This window comes from Ovis canadensis, chromosome X (assembly GCF_042477335.2).
Source record: "Ovis canadensis isolate MfBH-ARS-UI-01 breed Bighorn chromosome X, ARS-UI_OviCan_v2, whole genome shotgun sequence".
NCBI classification, from domain to species: Eukaryota; Metazoa; Chordata; class Mammalia; order Artiodactyla; family Bovidae; genus Ovis; species Ovis canadensis.
The window spans coordinates 21,179,588-21,200,238 of NC_091727.1; the positions used below are offsets into that span (position 1 = coordinate 21,179,588).

General features: G+C 43.7%; 1 protein-coding gene across 1 annotated transcript in view; it reads right to left on the reverse strand.

Annotated features, from left to right (window-relative positions):
- Positions 1–214: 214 nt before the first annotated feature.
- Positions 215–20,651, reverse strand: part of SMPX (small muscle protein X-linked) — a 50,309-nt gene continuing 29,872 nt past the window's right edge. The window contains exon 5 of the mRNA XM_070289858.1: positions 215–640. The gene's annotated coding sequence lies outside the window, so the exon portion shown is untranslated. The remainder of the gene's footprint in view (positions 641–20,651) is intronic.

Genomic DNA, 20,651 nt, shown 5'->3' on the forward strand with positions numbered 1-20,651 from the left:
GAATGTCAGCGATGCCCAGTTCCTCAGGCAATATTTAACTTCTTTTGCAATGATCAGTCAGCCATAGTTTTACCTGTGGTACCCAGTAATTCAGAATAAGAAGCTCCCATTTAGGCGGTGTGGGATTTGATTGGTGCTCACATCTGGTTTCTCTCCATGTTGGGGAATATGTAGCTATCTGAACACAGGAAAATTAATGTAGTCTAGTGTCACATTTTACATTTACTCAAATATTTATTTGAACTCATAAAAAGTTTATTGACATAATTTAGAAGGTGAAGAACTCAAATACATTCCAAATATTGACCAAAATAGTGTGGGAAGTAGCTTAGAGAACTTTCCATCAAAATCATTGTTATGCATATCACTGTATCCTTCTCCATAAAATCATATCCCTTCTCAAAACCACACCCTCCAAGTGGTGAATTCTGGAGCTGATTTGCTCTGCAAGTTGCCAAACGTGAAAATAAAGTAAGTAGTGCAGCCAACTAGAAGGAAGAGATATAAATGTACAAACAGGACATTTCTGCTAGAGTCTTAGGCATTCAGGAGGTACAGAATCTTCATACAAATATATAAAACTTTTTAGTGAGCCATTTTTGTTTGAATCCATTCTCTTACTCAATTCTTCACATCAAGCCTGCAAAGGAAAAAGCAAAGGACCTATTAATGCCCGTGAGATATTTTTAGGGACAGCTTGTAAATCAATATGATAGGGACAGGTCAAAATTGAAAACCTCATTTTCACTTGAAAACTTTACCTCTTGAGTCCATGAAGGTAAAGTGAACTATGAATAGAAGCTGTGACCATCATTTCTGGCTCTAGGGATCTGAGTGATTCCAAACTAAATGAAGATGACTTCCTTCTGAAGCTCTAGAGTATAAAGTCGACATTAGATCCATCCTCATTGTCCTATAACTTTTTAGTTTCCTATCATCATGAGGAGGATGGGATTCCTCATGCCTGAGCTTAGCCACGTGACTTGCTTCAGTCAAGAGAATGACACAGAAGTGCGCTGGTTCTGAGCCTACTTCTTGAGAGGGATCACATGTTTTGATTTGCTCTCTTGCACATCTGCCATTGCCACCAGGAGGGTGTGCCCAGGCCCCCTGCTGGTCCCCAGTGAAGGATGGGCAACATGAGCACAGCCCTCAGCTCACACCGATACCCAGCCTAGGTCAGCTGAGCCACAGACACATGAGCCAGAGTAATAAATGCTTTTGTTTTAGGCCAGGGGTCCCCAACCCCCAGGATTTAATGCCGGATGAGCCTGAGGTGGAGCTGATGTAATAATTGAAATAAAGTGCACAATCAATGTAATGCACGTGAATCATCCCCAAACCTTCCCTGCACCCCTGATCTGTGGAAAAACTCTCTTCCACGAAACTGGTCCTTGGTGCCAGAAAGGTGGGGGGACCTCTGGTTTAAGCCATTAGATTCGGAGATGGTTGGTGATGCAGCCATAGCTAACTGATACAATGCCCTTTCTCTTAAAGGCACTTGCAGTGCCAGGATGGTTGAACATTATTCACCCCTTTGTTTTCCATTATTCTTTGCTGCCATTTCTTGCATGTTTCACTTATGTGGATAGGCTGAATCTTTTCTAAGAAATAGAATCTTTATAGTTTTATTCTGTTTGTTTGTTTGTTTGTTTTTGCCAGTGGCTGTAGGAGAGTCACCCCGCCCCTACTACACCTGCTGTGGCAGTCACTATGGCTTGGCTCTCTCCGTGTCCATTCACAATCCCCTTCTCCTTTGCTTTTCCCTGCTACAAAGACTGGTGGCCAAATACTCCCTTTCTCGGTCTCTCTTATAGCTTGGGGCAGCTGTGGCACCCAGCTGTGGCCAGTGAACCCCAAGGTGAATTCTGCAGCAGAGGTCTTTTAGAAAGCTTTGCTTTCTTGTGTATTTCTGTAGAGATGACAGAGCCCGTGGCATCATTTTAACATTTATGTAGTGTGGCCGTGATGCAGGTTGTATTATACTCATTGTTGGGATGAAACACCTAGAAGTTCAAAGTGCCAAATGAGTAGCTCAAAGTTTCATAGCTGTTAAAGAGAAAAGCTGGGATTTGAATTCCAATGTCCTGGCTCTGGGCCCCTTTCACTCCCTTAAAGGGAAGGTTTGGATGGTTCTTGAACTGGAGGGGAAGGTAGGAACACGTCATTGACTACAGAACTGAAAATGGTACTCCCACTGTCTCCTGTATTTTTTATTATAGCGTTTATTTCCTTTTCATATAAACTCAGTTTTCAGTGTAGGTCACTCACCAGGAAAAAGCAAAATGCTTCCTCTTTCCCAGTCCATGATTTCCTGGCTGAAATGCACTTTGTTGACCATCAGCTTCCCAGGGTCACGTGGGGTCCCCCATGCCAGTCTGGGTCTCCCTTGCACACCCTGCATGGGTTTGTTGCCACTTACTGCTCACACAACATGATTCAAGCCTTCAGGCCTCTCCCTCTTAACTGAAGTTAAGTGGCTAATAACTCTTAACTGAAGTCCCCCCACTCCTGAATGGCTCTCCACGTCATAGGCTGCATTGCAATGAGCTGCCTATACATCCTCTCTCTCCCCTTGTCTCATTCCTGCCATAGCCGTCCTGTAGGCTGTGACCTTCTGAAGGACAAGTCTTTCCACACCCCTGCCTTTCCTGGCACCTGACACAAAGCAGAAGCCTAGGGACCAGCAAGTTGGCGTGCTGGAGGGCTGGGAGCAGGAGAAGAAGCGGCACTGGAATGCTTGTGAGGCCACAGGAGTGGGCGAGGGGCCGCAGAGGCAGGACGCCAGCAGTGCTGATGGGCTGCACTGTGCCCCCACTGTGCTGGCACATCTGTCCTGGGCCCCAGTCACAGCTCCATCAGGGCCAGTGTGTGCCCAAGCCACGTTGCTGCTGCGGCCACTGTGCTCGGTGACATATGGCCAGTCTCTCTGGCCAAGGGAGAGGCCCATCACAAGCTGCCCTTGAAACCGAGGCATTCATCCCTTGAGCTTCTCTGAGCAGCATGGAAAGGGTGATGATTCATAGCAAATTGTCACTGAAGCTTGTTCTATGAGGTGACATTTCTCTCCAACAAGTGTCCAGACTATAAAGCCTCATCTGCAGCCATTTCTGTGACAGGCTTAAGATGGACTTTGACCCCCACACATCTGTCTCACGGGGCTAGAATTATAGCTATCCTGAGAAATAGAGGATGAGCCATTTGCAGCGACCCTTCAGCACCTGTTGTCTTAAAAACCCTAAGATGCCCCTCATGACTGGGTTCAGCTTATGGACATCTCTGACTTTAAGACAGTTTTGGAAACATAAGGAAACCTTGACGCAGTTTGCCCAGACCACCGTGGCCACTGAGATTTAAGAAAAGCAAACTGCTTCATAAGAGAATGCAGGAATCACTGACTTGACAGTCACCTCATCTCATCTACAAAGTGAGCCCGGATCTTCCCTGTAGAAGGAGCTGGCAGGAGGCAGCGGATGGAGCAGAAGAGTCACCGGAGTTATTCTGCAGACCACCCTGCCCTCCCTCAGCTTCTGCTCTCCTTCCCTGGCCCCAGTAGAATCTGAGAGGGCCCAGCGGCCCTGGACACAGGACACTGCTGATGGCCAAGGTCACAACGGTCCTTCCAGGAGTGCAGGGCCCCCAGAGGACCAGTGTCTCCATCCTTGGCCTGGTGAGACTCTGAGTGTTCTCAGAATGCCTTTATGTGACCAGAATCCAAGAATTCAGAGACCTGGGTCAGGGCTCACATTTAAAATTGAGAACAATGGGAAGGGATCCAGAGCTAAAATTGCCCCTCCTGTAAAGCACACTTGTTTGTCGGGGTGCTGGAATGCAAGGGTGTTGGGCGGTATCCCGGGCCACACTGCTTTGCCGCCTAGACGACAGCTGTCAGCTATTCTCCTGTGTCCCGTTCTCCTGTCAGGGACATGGGTGAGAACAATGGGGAATGCAAGGCACCCTGTGGGAAATGTCACTCTCCAGCTACCCGGCATCCCTTTTCTACCCTAAGCAAAAAAAGTTCACACTGAGAAAGGCACACCTCGGCTGTGGCAGGGTGATACCCCAGACAGCTCCCATGTGTCAGCCTAAGTCCAGGCTGAGGGCATGTGATGTTTACGCCTTGCCATGACCCATTTATAGCTGTGTTACTCATACTTGCCACGGCCCCACATACATCATTTAGGAAATGGAGTCCACTCAACACTACTCTGCATTTGGTCCTTTACCCAGACACCTGGGGGCGGTGCAATGATAACTTCCTCCTGCGTGGTGCTAAATCATAGAGCCATAAACACAGCGACACTCAAATGTCGTCGAGAGAAAGGCCATGCCTCGTGTTCCATCCAGTTCCGTATGGAGTGGCCGACCAGGCTCCCAGAGCACGCTGGTTGGAGCTTTGGAGTTTGTTAGAGGGCATTGGTGGAGTCCTCTAGAGTTTACAAAGCACGTCATGTGCGTTGCCCCACGTGACCATCATGACCGCACAGAGATGAAGCGGTGCCAGCTACAAACACAACTCTTAGTGCAGCTCCACACCAAGGTCAGGGGCAAAGGAAGCACACTGTGTGAAACTGCGCCAGGGTCACTCCAAACCCAGAACTTTATCTCCACCAGCCACTCATAAAGTAAAAGAAACAAAACTCTAGGTAAAAACTTTTTCCTTAAACTGCAAAATAGCCACGCCAATTGGCTTTGGTACATCATGAAGCCTTTGGTGGCTAAAGTAAAAACTGAAATGTTTCTACTAATTACTAGTAAAAAAAAAGGGGGGGGGGGGATGAGAAAGACATAAAGAGCAGGACATTTGGGGATTTGGGGGTTATGATTCTACACCTAAAATCCAGTCAAGCGGTGTTACATGCTGGGTGTGAAGAATTTGAGTGATGCTAAGAAGGCAAATTACATGTCCAGGTCAAATTCATTAAAAATAAGTTCAAAAAGGTTTGTGTTGTTTTTTTTTTTAATCCTATTGTACTGAGAGTTTGTTGGCTTCGATATCAAGTCAGGAACTGGCAGCTGAGATGATATTGAACTTGTTGGTAGAGATCTCTGTGGAACCAGGGGCATAATCCAAGACTAGTTACCACTGGTGGCTCCTGGCCACCAGTCAGTGTCTCCATGTGTCAGAGCACAGACCTCCCTGTTTCTAAAGGGGCCACAGATTTTACTGGAAAAACACTGGCCCAAGACTTCCAAGTAAAGCAGGGATCAGTAATGCACAGAGGAAGACAAAGTGATGAAAAAGTCGAATAGATTGCTGTCTTAAGAGGTTCTCAAGTTTCCAAAGATGGCAAAACCTTCTATGTTGATAAGGCCTGACCATTTGAGACCTAGGGACAATGGCACTTTCATCAGAAATACCCAATATCCTCTTTGAACTGTCTGGCATGGTCTCTGGCAGGCAGAGGTCCTGGGACATCCAAATGGAAAAGCAATTTCTTGACATAAAGTTAATAGAACATATGAAATGAATGTACGCCTCCCTCACTCTCTCCAGTAAAGCATCCTGGGAAGCACACTGTCATGGAGATCCCCTTAGAGCTCACTGACATTTTGTTTGTTTTGTTTGTTTTTATAGTAACGATCGTAGTGAGTGGTCCATAGTCTGAGTATTAAATTTAAAAACCTGGATATTGATTGGTACACTATCAAGCAAAGATATAGCTATAAAGCTTTGCAATCTTCCAAAATAGTAAACCTATTTTCAAAGATGGATGAAACTTGAGTTTTCTTATCCCTCCTCATTTTAGAAATTAGGAAATTAAACTCCAGAGGGCTTGAATCACTTGTCCAAGGTCACATAGCTAGTTAATGGCTGGTCCCAGATTAAATGCTTGTCCGGAGCTCCTAGCCCCTACAGTCAGTCTGTACATGTTGATGGTATTAGAGGCACCACAAATGAATAGCTGATATATATAAGTGTACCTGTGGTGTAAAAATAATTTGACTTAACATTCTAGTACTTGTCCTAATGAATACCTAATTTTCATTTTTGAAAATATTTTTGCCTTCTCTGAATTTAGTAGTGTTAATATTTTCATCGAGTAAAATGCACAAATCTTAAGTGAACAACTTAATGAATTTTTTCCATATGTATATACCCATGTATGGCTTTTATTTTTGTATAGCTCTTAAATACTACCATATATGCTAGTATATCATTAAGGTTTTGTTCATTTGTTTGAGAAATATTAGCTCCAAGAGACAATAAAGCAAGTTTCACCTTTGAAAGAAAGGGAAGGAAGGGAAAAAAAACTTTCCATGGTCAGAAAAATTGAGATTACTGGATCAAACACAGATAAACCATTTTCTTAGTGTTAGGGCACCTTGGAGCTTTAAATGTACAAATATATATTGTGTATATTGGGTATGAAGACGAGATCATGTAGGATTTCAGAATTTGATTACTGAATCATTTGTCCAGTTTTCTACTGTTTGTATTCTTTTTTTATTTATCATTCATTGTATCACAGATGGTGGCTTCCCTGTGGCTTAGACACTAAAGAATCTGCCTGCAATGCAGGAAACGCAGGTTTGATCCCTGAGTTGGGAAGATCCCCTGGAGAAGGGAATGGCAACCCACTCCAATATTCTTGCCTGGAGAATCCCATGGACAGAGGAGCCTGGCAGGCTACAGTCCATGGGGTCGCAAAGAGTCTGACACGACTGAGCGACTGACACTTTCACATCACAGATAGTATGTGTACTATTCCATCAGGTGGGTATACAAGAGCTGACTTAACCATAATCCTATTATTGGACACTTAGGTTCTTAATGAAGTTTGCTGTCATAAGTAAACAAAACTTTCGCCACATATTCTCTTTAGGATGGCTTCCATCAGGGTCTAATTGGGTTGGAGGACATAATAATCCACAATGGCTGGAACTTTTCTTCATTTACTGAGGCCCACACCCTCATCATCTAGGCTGGCATAGCACTTGCTCTGCAGAAGACTATCTGTTGAGGGAATGAACAAGCCCCTGTTTCATGGTCATTTTCCCATTACTTTTTGTGAATATTACAAGTAACTTTTTTCATTGAATATCCCTTTAATTACTAATGAGGTTCTCATTTTCTCATGGCTTCTCTATTAATTCTGCATCTGCTTTTGTGAATTGTGAGTTCAGTTCCTTTATTTATCTATTAAGGTATTAATATTTTGCTTCCCAATTTGCATGGGCTCTTTATACAATTGTACATTTCAGGGGAAACAGTTTTCTTGATAGCGTTTGCCATTTATTTGGGTTTTCTTTTTCAAGTACAGAATTGTTTTTTAATTAGCAAGACTTTTTTAAAATTAATAATAAATAATAAAATAATTAGCAAGACTTTGAGGGATGTTTTGGTGACTCTTCTTTAAAAAGCTTTCCAAGCAAGCTTAAATTAATGCCTTCATTCCCTCCCCCCACCCTGAATCATTCCAACCATTAAAGTTATAGCCAAATCCTACCTTTTGAAGCCATTATCAAAGGTCCTTAATTTTATCACCTTAAAAGTGACAAGAGGTCAAAAAAAGAAGGATGTTCATGAAAAGAAAAGCGTGGAGATATGGGGTCTTATTTAGAAGCTTTGGTAAATCACTCCCAAAGTTGGGGAGGGGTGAGTTTCTTTAAATCCCCCAGAACAGGAGCTCAAATTTGGCTGCACATTGGAATCACCTGGGGCGTTATTAAAAATTCCGAGGTCCAGGCTGCCCCACAACTATGACACCAGCATCTCTGGGGGTGGGATCTCCTGGGCCTCTGATGTGCAGCCAAGGTTGAGAACCGCTGGCCTAGAAGCACTTCTCAGACTTTAATGTCCAGAGGAAGCACTTGAGTATCCTGTTAAGCTGCAGATTCTGACTCAGGAAACCTGGGGTGGGGGCCAAGGGCTGTCCATTTCTAGCAACCTCACAGGGGATGCTGTTGCTGTTGGTCCATGGAGCACACTTTGAAAATCAAAGGTCTTAAGCAGTAGTTCTCAGCGAAAGGGATGGCATTTTGCCCCTGGGGGACTAAATGGTTGGAGAGGAGTATTGGAAGCAGTGAACTGAGTTGAAATTACAGAAAAAAGAAGGACCGGGGCAATCAGTGGATAACTGGACTCTAAGGAAAGAATAAATGAGAAGGAATCATAGACTAATAATGGGTCAAGAATTTTTAGGTCACTTTACAATGTTAATCTTAGGTGAAGGTTTGCATTCCTTTTTGAGACCACTTTCTGTGATCAATTGACGTGTCTTTTGGAAGAGACCGTACTTAAACGGTCTTAGAGTTGGAAACCAGATGCCTGGTTTCATTTTGGTTACATTATATGCCAGAAAATGTATTAGGTTGGCACTGTGGACACACCAATGGGTGGCTTATACCCCTTCGTGGCACTGATCATCCAGAGGGAAAATCAGACAATAACGTAAGTGATGGCGATCCATTCCTCCATGGTGACGGGTGCAGCCATGACAGGACCAACACAGAAAACTGTGGATGCTTTATCAGTTTAAGGGGCTACGGAAAGGCTTTTCCCAAAAATGGAAAGGCTTTTCCCAAATCGTATTTAAACTGAGACCTGAGTGATGGGTAAGAGTTAGCCTGCTCATGCGAAGGGAAAGAGAGAGAAATTGGAAAATAATACTCTGAGCACATATAAAAGCCTAGACTCAGCATGGCACCTCCATGAGCTGGCTTGGAGCAAGGGATGCCCTGGGGAGCGGGGGCAGAAATGCCTGTTGGGAGAACCTGGTGAGCCTGAGTCAGTTAGTGCAGGCCCTGGGAGCGGTGAGGAGCCACTAAGGGCTGTTTGTCAGGACGGCCTGTTTATCACTTTTGTGTTTTTACTTTTTAAAAAAATGCTGTTTGCTGCAGGGCTCTGGTGATGAAAAACCAGGGAGAAAAGGCTTTAGGGAATGAAAGGCACAGGTCACTCTGAGAGCTGTGGGCCACTAATGCTCTGATTGCTCAGAGAGGCCACGTGCATGGCAGCAACAAGCATGGTGGGTAAATGGAGTTCGCAAACCTTTCAAGGTAACAACAAGGGTCAGACATCTAAGAAACTCACAGCACTTGCCCAAGGACTCTTGCCTGAGGATTTAGAAAGGTGGCCCAGCGAAGGCCCAGGGGCTACCCACTGAAGCATCTCCGCTCCAGTCTCAGACTCCAGCAGGGGCTTAGGAAGGTTCCCAAGGGCCTCCCACTTTACTCAGAGAACAAAATATGAGACAAATCACAAATGACCAGACTGCCGGCAGGCTCCCACCTGTCAATCCCCAGTAGTTTGCGGGCTAGGAAGAATCTGAGCTTCAATAAAGCAAAAACGGACAGTCTTCCGATCTCATGGCTTAATTTATTGAACAGGAAATAAGCCTTGGGAGGGAAACGGACCTGTTCCTAATGATTTAACCATTAATACAGCCCTGCTATAAATGACAAGCCACCACAGAAGAAAAGGTGGCTTGTCAGAGGGTGAAAGAGTGGACCCCATTAGACAAAACAGGTCAGGCAGAGAGAAAGTCGTCCTGTTTCCTGACTAGTTATGTTGATCAGAGATGACAGGCCTTGTTGTTTTTTAACTGTTCAAAAAGGGAGAGAGATTATAGAAGCAGTTTCTTTCTGGTTGCTGTCCTTTTTAGAAGATGGCTGTTTCAAAGAGGATCCTGAAAACAAAGGAGCTGATAGTATTTATCACAGTTCTGAGTTTTGTGCTTAAAAATGTGTGTGTGTGTGTGTGTGTGTGTGTGTGTGTGTATGTTTTCAGAAACTAATTTTTACAGAAGAAAAATTCTGTGTTTCTTCTAGGGAGTCTTCTCTGGTTGATCACTGCCTTTCATCTTGGATTAATGAGACAGTAACTCCTAAGGAGGATCACGCTTCCATCGGTCTGATTTCTGCTGTTACTCTCTGCTTTTGTCCTGTTTTTGTCTTCATCCTCCCAAATCGAAAGAGAATAGGAACACGATCACAATATGAGAACAAACCAAGGAGAGGGAGCAGTACACAAGCTGATTTATCCCTTCAACCTTGACTTTTTAGCTTACTTCTGAATTTGCCCTCCCTAAGAGTTTCTGCTTTCTCCTCCCTCCATTTGGAGTGCCTCCTGCCTAATGACCTTTCCCTAGTGCTCAGAGTTTGTGCTTTGCTTGTATGTTGTCTGGTTTATGAAAGTGTCTGCTGTTAAAAACATCAGGGAAACTGGCTTCACATTTGGAAGTAATCTTTCTAATCTCCCCAAAGATAAACAACATTTGGTGTTTTAAATAAATATAAGAAATTGTGAATGATGGGGATCAGTAGGGTTGAAAGAAAAGCAAACACTGAGATGTTAAAGCTATGTGACGCTGGGCAAAAACTCACTTCTCCAGACCTCAGTTCTGTCAAATGTGAAAAAGAAAAAGAAAAGAGGGGTAGGGGTTAGGTTGCTGGGATAGGCAATCTCCCAGGTGACCCCCAGTGAGTCTTGCCACCTGGTATTCATATACCCTTGCCCAACACTGAGTAGGGCTGACTTGTGTAATGAGTAGCATATTACAGAAATGACAGGGTGTGATTTCCAAGACTGGGTCTTAAAAATCACTGCAGCTTCCACCTTGCTCTCTTTTGGATCACTGGGTCTGAGGGAAGCCAGCTGCCATGTTGTGAAGGCACTCAAGCAGCCCAGTGTACCAAGACCTCTTGATAACTGTCATCATCAATCAGCCAGTGGTGAAGTACACCATCTTAAAAGAGGATCTTCTAATCTTAGTCAAAGGTTTAGATGACTACAGTCCCAGCCAATATCTTGACTGCAACATCATCAGGGATGCCAGAACCACACAGCTCAGCCACTTGTGAACTCCTGACCCACAGAAACTCTGAGATAGTATTATTGCTTTAAGCTGCTGGGTTTGGGGTAATTTGTTATACAGCTGCTGTTGCTGCTGCTGCTGCTGCTGCTGCTGCTGCTAAGTCACTTCAGTCGTGTCCAACTCTGTGCAACCCCATAGATGGCAGCCCACCAGGCTTCTCTGTCCCTGGGATTCTCCAGGCAAGAATACTGGAGTGGGTTGCCATTTCCTTCTCCAATGCATGCATGCATGCTAAGTCTCTTCAGTCGTGTCCGACTCTTTGCGACCCTAAGGACAGCAGCCTACCAGGCTCCTCCATCCACAGGATTCTCTAGGCAAGAATACTGGAGTGGGTTGCCATTTCCTTCTCCATGTTATACAGCAATATATAACTAATACAGTTGCCTTGGGCCAAGTCCAGCTCTTATATTTTATATGTCAGTGAGTAGTGGTTATTAATGGGAGTCTCAAAGTTGACATTTTGTTTATCTCAAAAACCAGATCCTAGCTGCAGGATAAGACCATATTGCTTTGGGCATTTCTAAAAAGGTGAGGAGCCAGTCTCTAGAGACTTGCCATCCTAAGAACTCAAGGATTTCCCTTTGTGGAAGCGGGCCAACACAGCCAGCTGGCCTTGAACCAAAGCTTACAGTGCCATAGTTCAGCAAGCAGCAATTAGTCCTTAGCATATCATACAAAAAATATACCCCACTTACATTGTGCTTACATCTAGACGCTGAACTTGTTAAAGCAAACTTCAGTGGAATGGGGACTTACTTGGGCTCTGCTCTTAATGAGTCATTCCAAAGGGTGCAACTGGAGGAAACAGCACCCCTAGCAGTTTTCAGTCTGAGATGAATTGGGAGAGGGGTTCAAAGTTGCTGAGTAAATGGTTAAACTCAAGTGACTCTCCAGGGCGTGGGACATATCTGGAAAGCAGGCCCTTTGCACTGGCCTGGACCTTGGTTAGACTGAGAGACATTGATGGCGCCCTTACCTGTGAGGATATGACTCTGTGTATCTTGGAATAGACACCCAGCACTAACAAGGCATATAGCACCTTCACTGGTGGGAACCACCGTATCTTCAGCCCCTTCTAAACCCAACATGGCTATTGTTCTGAACTCATGTGGTAGTCTGGATACTTCAGTGTCTCTTCCCCATGTCCTATCCCAAACAGAGGTGTGGCTCACCACGGATCACCCTCTGAATAAATGGATATAGATGCTGCATGGCTTTCAAAGAATGTGTGGCTGTTTTTCACATTTAAGAGACTTTCATTGCAACCATCTTCACATTGAACGAAAAAAATACTTTTCCAAACAAGAAATATTTCAGTTTGGTTTGTCCATGGAGGATCTGAGAAACATTCTCTAACCCAGTCCTTCTGACGCAAGTTGCACATTGGACTCACCTGGGGGTCTTGTGAAGCATACCCCTCCCTTATTGTTTGGGGAGGGGCTTAGGCAAGTCCAGGTGATCCTAGTATGAAGTCAGCACTGAGGATGGTCTAACCGTACCCAGAAACTTGCTGCTGCCTGACCCCAAAACTAAAGGAACTAGAATAAAAATAAGTCAGTTGTTCAGAGACTGGCTTCAGTTCTTATGTCATAATATTTGAGAAAAGCTATACAACTGCCCATCAATCAGCCAGGTAGCTGGGATTCTGGGCCTGTTTTTTATTGGACTTGAAAGATGTTCAAATTTAGAACATCTTCTGTGTTTTATTCCCACTGCCTGGACATCCATAACAGTATGCTTGAATGAAGACGATCATACCTGGCTTTTTGGTCTCTGCATATACTTGAAATTTGGCAAAACCTTCCTTAGAAATATTTCTATAGAGATTGGAAAAGTGACTCCTCTTATTTCTTGCCAATCACCACATCCAGAGATCTCTATACTATTTGTTACAACTGCATGCAAGTCTAAAATTATCTCAAAATTAAAAGTTTAAATTGAAAATCAGATAATGGGCTTTATTTGTTCCCTGCACCCTGGTTTGCCAACCCTTGGACTGTAGCAAGGTTAGAACTTAACAGTTACAGAAATGAATATTGTAACAGTGAGATTAAGTGACTGGTAGGTAAGTTGATGCCACTGGCAGAATTCTTCATGCATTATATTATGATTATCTCTCGTACTTTACACAGCACATGCTGTGCCACCTTGGGCAAGTTATGTAGCTTCTCTGTGCCTCAGTTTTCTCACCTGTAAAATGCAGCTCTTATGTATAGTAACTCATTTAAGAATTACGAGGTAGAGTACTTGGGACAGTGCCTGACCCTTGGAAGCACTATTGTAAGGACTACTGACTGTTGCTTCATCAAAGCATCATGTTGTCTGAATTTCAGCAAGGAAATGTGGCCAAGTTGCTTTCTATACCTTTGGATACTAGCTATAAAACTGTGGGCCAGATAATGGAATAGTTAGGGGATTTGGAATGTCCAGACCTAAACAATCTAGACTGAGGGCTCTAGGTCAGTGGTTCTCAAAGTGTGGCCCCCAGACCACCAGCAGCAGCAGCCCATGGGAACGTGTTAGAAATACAAATTCTCGGGCCCACCCCAGACCTATAGAATCAGAAAGTCTGGAGGTAGGGCCCAGCATTCTAAGTTTCAGGAAGCCCTCCAGATGGTGCTGCTGTTTGAGAAAGTTTGAGAACCGCTGCTCTAGGCCGGTTTGAAGAGTTTCTGTTGCCATAGCCCACAGGATGCTGTCCTTGGTGCTGCCTTGTCCCCACTCTCCTCAAGATCTCAGTTAAATATAGGGACGAGCTTGCTTCTCAGATTGGCAGATCAGACACACAACGTCAGCCTGGAGAAACAACTACACTAGTGGATGCTGGAATGTGGGCCTGAAATGGTCTCAGTCGGTTGGAGGTGCCAACCAAAATTCGCAGTTGTTTTGATTTTTAATAGAGTTTTATTTTTACCTAACACAAATGTCTAACTCAAGTTTCTTGGCATTTGAACTCCTGCATGTTCAGTGAGGTTGTCCGCAGTGATGTGGGTATCCAGGCACCGTATTTCTAATTAGCACCGTGGCCAAGACTGCACGATTGCAGCAGGTTGCCCCTGAGTACAGGACTGAAGCCTTGCCCATCGCCTCTTGGCATTTTATGATTTCATCACCTAGTGAGGAAGGGTACCACCCAGGAGAAAACAGAGTCTGCAGCTAGTTATGAAGGAGTTGCAGTGAGATGGTGAGGTGGTTCAGGGGTCATTCTGATGCAGCTTCATATGCCATCTGTTTTGTTCTCTGGGCATTATCAGCTGTTTTGTCTTATCCAGGCCATGTGCTCTTCCCATGCACTGGGATTCCCTGCCAACCAGGGGCTCTAAGACCAGCTCAGTTGGTGGTGGAGCCTAGTCCTGGCAATGGAAGCAGCTCTATAATTGGCCCTTAATTGGATTGGATTTGGCTCAGAATGACTCCCAGGCTGTCTGTCCCCTGACAGATAACCAGCAGTGAATGTTGTATAGAATCCTGTAAGGAATCTGGGAGGCCATTTCTTGGCTGTTGCTGACAATGGAGAGCTTTCCAGAAGAGTTGACCTTCAGGGTGATGATCTGGGAGTATCTTAAAGAGAAGTTTTCCCCGGGTCCATTTATCTGCCACCTGGTCTTTCTTAAATTAAGACATCCCAACCTGATTTTCAAATTCCAGAATCAAATACGTGTGTGTGCATTGTGTGTGTGTATATATATATATATACATATATATATATATATACATACATGGAAATGATACAGTATTTTTTTGAGTTAGGCAGCAAGAAAACAGTGAGCAGAAATGGAAATTGAGATAGTACTTTTCCTTTGAAATATATCTATAGATATAAGTGGGTAACTTAATCCTAGCTCTCTTTCTCTGTGAGAAAAGTCCCTCTGGGTATAGGCAGAGCCATCATCTGTCCTGTTCTGGCCCATTGCATGGGTTGTAACTAACCCCATCCACCCTCAGCACCTGCTGCACCCTGAATGGTGGTCCTACCTTTTTGATATATTTGAAATGAAAAGTACTATCTCAGCCTATGCAATGGACCAAATCAGGACACATGATGGTTCTGCCTATACCCAGAACTTTTCTCACTGACAGAGAAAGAGAGCTAGGATTAAGTTACCCACTTATATCTATTGATACAGATGAACTTAACTATACTTAATCAAAAATTAGTCTTAAAACAAACTCTCTTGATGATACACATCCCACAGTCTTCTACCCTGAGTGAAGCTGGAAGTCACGTAAGAGTGAACTGCAAATTCAACTCCTGCCCTGCCTGTCTCATGGAACTGTTGTGAGCCTCAGAAGAGAGTAAACACAGAAGTAGGCTGGACTTTTTAAAATCAAGTGCAAGAACTTGTTAATATTACTACTGCAAGTAGCTTCCAGTTAAAAGATGGGATTTAAAACTTGCCATAAAACTCCAAATGAGCCTTTATTTCCTCATTGCCTGGTTCTTGACACCCCCTAAAGTAGCCATTTCATAGAGTCTCCAAACTGCCATGTTATGTGGCAGTTGTATTTGGTACTGACTGCCTACCTGTTTCACTCTTGTTGCAAAGCAGAAATGATTCAGTTGTCAAATTTAGTTTCATCAGAAAGAGGGAGAAAACGCCCCTGGAGAATACTAAGAGGAGGGGACTGGATGTGAATGGGGCATAAGCCAGGAGAGGATGTCTTAGAGAAGACACAGGGCCGCTTCTGGATGTTTGGATCAACATGGATCTTGTTTTAGTTTCTGGACCAGACTTCAATAGTATACAGTCTGTGTACAAAAGATTACTAAAAATATGAGATGCCTCTGTTTTTAGCCATTAAGCCCATTCAAAATGCTCAGTAAAATGGTGTCTGAAATGCATTGTTTCCCTTTCCCTTGATAGTAAGAGAATGGCGGCTTGACTCTAAATATTTCTTAAACTGATTTTCTTCAGAGAAAGATCGGAAATGCAAACTGGACATATTTAGTAGTTAAAAGTGGCCAAGGAAGGTGTGGAAATCCCTTGAAGTCTCCAAAGATCAAATGAAAGTGCTCAAGTGAAATGTGTGTAATTTTATTGGCTTTGGAAACAGCAGCTGCTGCAGGTTTTGAAAAATGGGACTGCAGTGCCTCCTTCTGGAGAAACATGGTACTTGCAGATTAGAGATCATCTCAGGAGGTCAGAGACACAAGTCCTCCCAGGGGCTTACAAGGGCCTCGGCGAGCTCAGATTAGTCACAATTACTGGGGTTTCTTTTTCAGTGAGCTTTTTCATATTCCCTGGTAAAATATGCAGAACTCCTCTTTAGAGAGTATTTCATGTAAAAACCAACCAACTGACACTTGGCCTTGGAAGAAAGGGAGGGGGAGCAAAGGGCATGGGCAATTTGTGGGGACTAAAAAGGGAATGACGCTTTCTGGATGCTGATTTGTGCCGGGTGCCCCATCTGAGTCAACTCACTCTCTTTCTATTTGCCTCTCATGATTGAGATAATCATTCCTATTTATAGACATGGCTCGGAATGGTCAGGAACTTGCCCAAGGTCACAGACTTACTACGTGACACAGCGGGAAGTGAAGCGCAAATGTGTCCCACTCTATCTAGCACGTCCAGTGCTCAATGTCTTAAATTAAATTCCTTCTCGTGGTAGCACACTGTCATAATAATAGCTGCTACTGTGTACACACTATATGTGTAACTTGGTGTCTCTCAGCCTCAACACTCCTGAAGTTTCTTGTGGGGGGATGTTTGGTGGCATCCCTGGTCCCCACCCACTAGATGGCAATGGTACCCACCCTGTATTGTGACATCCATAAAGTCTCCAAACATTGCTCAGTGACCTTTAGGGTGGTGAGAAAACTTGCCCCCATGAGATAGGTATTACTCTCATTTTTCAGAAAAAGAAACCGTGATGAGCCAAATCACAGACCAAGAGAATAGCAAAGCCAAGGCATGAACCTGTGCCTGCAGCACCTCTAAAGCATCTGCTCTTCAACCCTCTTTCAATAGAATATCTGTTTTCTAACATCCTGTCTGGAATCTCTGTCACTTGTATTCAAAGGCCACAACTTGTTTTTTTCTTCCTGCTGCAGCCATTTTGTGCTAAAGTCCACTTTTACATTGTACCCAACTAGACTGGGAGTCCCTCAGGGGACATTGTCTTGTATCACCTACCATTAGTGTCATAGTGCCTGGCATATAGTAGATGCCCAGATGTTCACTTACTAAAGGAGTGAATTCATTCCAGTTCTTTAATCCTTCCCTCCCATTCAAATCCAGCTCATGGTACTAACTTGCTTTATGAAGAAAAAGGTTAATTTGGCTAAAGTAAATTCCAGGTAGCCCATATATAGATGATTCAGAAATGAAAATCAACTTCAATCTACTCTGAATAAATGGATGTTTGAACATGCAGAATTGAATAACCCTGTTTGGTAAGGTTTCAGGATCTGTTGCCTCCGGAACGAAAGGGCAGCCATGATTCCTATCATTTGTATCTAAAATCAGGGGTCAGGCAAAAGCAAGGCAGAAAAATGTATATTATGTGTTCAGGAATTCAGTTGTGCCTCTGACACTTCAGGGCAGGTCTTCTGGGGTGGAAAGAAGTGCCACTGTCCTTTCTAGAGGCTTCCAGTGACTTCTGGGTGATAAGACAAGCTTGCTTTCTGCTGTTTTCCCAGCAGTCAAGATGAAATTGTTCTGAGCTGCCATTGTGCCACCTGCCTGGTCAAAAGCGACTCCAGTCTGTCTGCAGCTTAATAGAAATGTCCCTCGGTGAGAAGCCAATTGACTGTCCTGCCTGGGATTAAAGCAGCCACCACCTCGCCCTACACATAAAGCCCTAAACCGGAGGGTGTGGACTGATCGGTCCACAGGGAGAGGTGGCGCTAAGCACAAGTTAAATGTGCGGGTCTCGTCGTGACTCCTTCTCCTTCTCAAATGCCACGATGTGTCGGGGGAGTTAAAGCGAGCAGCGTTGTCACAATGCAGCCAAGCCTGATGAGACAGCCCGGAATTCACTTCCCCAGTTTTCTGCGTGGGCTGCACACAGCGTGAGAAGGAATGAGAGAGAAAAGGCCTCATGGGTAGGAGACTGCCTCTTGATGACACACAGATGCCTGCCAAGCCCTCGCTCAGCCCAGGAGCAAAGGCGGGCTCTGCAGAGGCCTGGCCTTCCTCGGACCGGCCGCAGCTTTGTCAGCAGCAGGCCAGGGCCACGGCCTCCCAGGCACAGCCCCTACTGCCCCTCTCCGTCCTCCTCCCCTCCTTCCTTCCTTTCCTTTCACCTCCTTGGCCTTTCTCTCATTCTTGCTCTGATATTTACAGACAGTAAGGAACCCTTCCTGTTTTCCATGACCCTTAAAGAGAGCAAATGATTCATGCTTCCAGGCAATATTCTGCCCATTCACCTGACCCCGGCTAGACTCCCTGATCCGTATTTGAATCCCCAAAGCTGGTATCCTCAGCGCCTGGTGCAGGCTTTATGCTCAATAAATGCTTGTTGACTGAGTGAATTCATGCATGAATGGATGGATGAACAAGCAAACAAATGAATGAATAAATAAACCAACATGTCAAAGTTGTGATGTCACCTCTTTGTGTAGATGACAGTTTCTGCAGCCTTTTTAAGCCTTTGCTGGTTTTTCCTGCAACCTAACACAGTGAAATATTGGCAAAACCCAGAAGACTATAACTAAAAGAACATTTTTAAAGAATGCAGTGGGTGCTAGTGATTAAAAGAACTGGCTATGGAGTGTGATATCTGACCTCTGTGACTTACAAGCTGTATGACTTTAGTCAAGTTACACAAACTATCACAGCCTTCTTCCCCCAACATAAATGAAACGGGCATCACAGCATATAGTCTGTATAGTCAGCACAAGGAGTAAATGAAATAATGTATGTGAAGTACATATGTCAGGCATATCACGAGTATATAATAAATGTAATGATGACAGTAAAAATGATGACATGGATGTTAGTGCTGATCCATTAACATGGATGTTAATGCTTCATGCCTAACATTCATATTTTAAAAGACTTGATGAGCTGCTGAGATAACCTACTGCTTTCTGATACATCTGAGAGGAAAAAGTAACCTGTCAAAAATGGTCATGTTTAAGGCCAAATACTGTAATTCAGGTATGCCATGTATACCATAAATATGCTTAGTTTATCAGTTAACAAAAGAATCATATTTAAGAGTGCTCGATTCCTAAGTCTCTGATTAATGTGAGTTGATTATAAATATTGGGCCATTAATTACTATTCTCTTTTTCTTAATGTTTTCATTTCTGTAAAATGCATTGCATTGACTTCTTGGGAAAGAATGTTTGCAAGATGGTCCTAACGTCAGTCTTCGAAGTAGATCAATCAGGGTTACTTACACTCAGCGCAACTAACGTTGAAGATTGGATAATACTTTGTTGGGGAGCGGGACTGTCCTGAGCATTGTCGGACATTGACCAACATCCCTGGCATGTCCCCACTAGATGACAGTGGCACCCCATACCTCTCTGAAGTTGTGACCAATCAGACTATCTCTAGATGCTGCCCTCTATCCTCAGAACCACTGGAGATAGAGTAATGAGTTCCATTGCACTGAGAGCAGGGCAAGTGCCAGTGGTAACTGTCCTTTAGCCCAAGGAAATCTACATGCCAGATTACAAGGGTCTACAAAATTGGGTCCTGAGTCACCTCTGCCTTCTAGCGAGCTGGCCAGAGCAGATGTGCCCTTCTCGGGGCTCAGATCTGCTTTCACCAGTTCCAAATCCCTCCTGAGAATCCACACATTAGGCCTTCCAGATCTCTGTTTTAATAGAGACCATCCAGGTAGCTTCTGTGTGTTTGCTGTAGAGAGCCTCTTAAGGCAACTGTCACCATCAGCTCAAAGACTCCTCACGTTCACCTTCAAGAGTACTTTACACCCACACAGGCTGTAACCAGGGCCTAGAGCAAAAGCTTCACCAGGCAGGTTGACAAATGAATAAAACCTTGCAGTTCAGAACCATTGCAAACTCATCTTTATCCTAAGCAATTGGGGAACAGGAGAAGAAAAAAAGAGCATCACAAATCAAAAGAAATGTGGCTCTACTAGAGAGTGAAAAATCTCAGCATAAAACCATTTCCTTCAAACAAAGTGAATAGAGCATCTATAATTGGGTCAAAGCAGGGAACATTTCAAAATTGAGGACAAAAAATTTCCAGCAAACCACAGAGAAGACATTTAGAGAAGTTGTTAGGTTTGTTTTTGTTTTTAAGTTTCGTTCTATGTAAAACAATAAATCAGTCCTCTGTCTTCTGGCAGAGGGAAAAGGTTATGAAACCATGATTAAGTCAGACTATGAAAAATAAATCATCTTAATTCCAAAAGCTACAAGCAGCATAAAACATTTTTATGATAGAGAAAGACAGATACTATACAATCTCACTTATATGTAGAACCTAAAACATACACTCTCATAGAAAAATAGGTCAGACATGTTGTTACCAGAGGCAAAAGGTGGGAGGAATAATTAGAGGAAGGTGGCCAAAGGTACAAATTATCAGCTATAAGATAAATATTGGGCTGGCCAAAATTTTCGTTCGGATTTTTCTGTAACATCCTATGAAAAAACCCAGACAACCCAATAAATACTAGAGATATAATGAACAACATGATGATAATAATTAAGAGTTATTAAGAGAGTAAATTGTGAGGTCTCATCACAAGGAGAAAAAGTGTTTTTTTCCTTGTCTTCTTTCTTTTCATTATATCTGTATGAGATAATGTGAGCTGAGCCTATTTCTATAGTCATTTCGCAATATATGTAAATCAAACCATCAAGCTGTATGCCTTAAACTTGGCCAGTGATGTATGTCGATTTTT